This window comes from Ixodes scapularis, unplaced genomic scaffold, assembly GCF_016920785.2.
Source record: "Ixodes scapularis isolate PalLabHiFi unplaced genomic scaffold, ASM1692078v2 PGA_scaffold3__209_contigs__length_174095766, whole genome shotgun sequence".
NCBI lineage: Eukaryota > Metazoa > Arthropoda > Arachnida > Ixodida > Ixodidae > Ixodes > Ixodes scapularis.
Window position 1 is genome coordinate 107,824,776 of NW_024609868.1, and position 218 is coordinate 107,824,993.

The following is a 218-nucleotide window of genomic DNA, read 5'->3' on the forward strand; positions in this document are numbered from 1 at the left end:
TTCTCCGTAAATTTTGTGCATTACCACTCATTCACTAAAAATAAAAGTGACATCGCAAATAGCGGGGGGGGGGGGGGAGAGAGAGAGAGAGAGAGAAAGAGAGGTGGGGGGGGGGGGGGGGGGAGGGGGGGGGAGGGAAGATCGGTCGCGACGCGATACTAGCGTCGTTCGATTTACCTTCACCTCCTAAGCTGATGCAGGAAAGTGTAGGGCTGTTA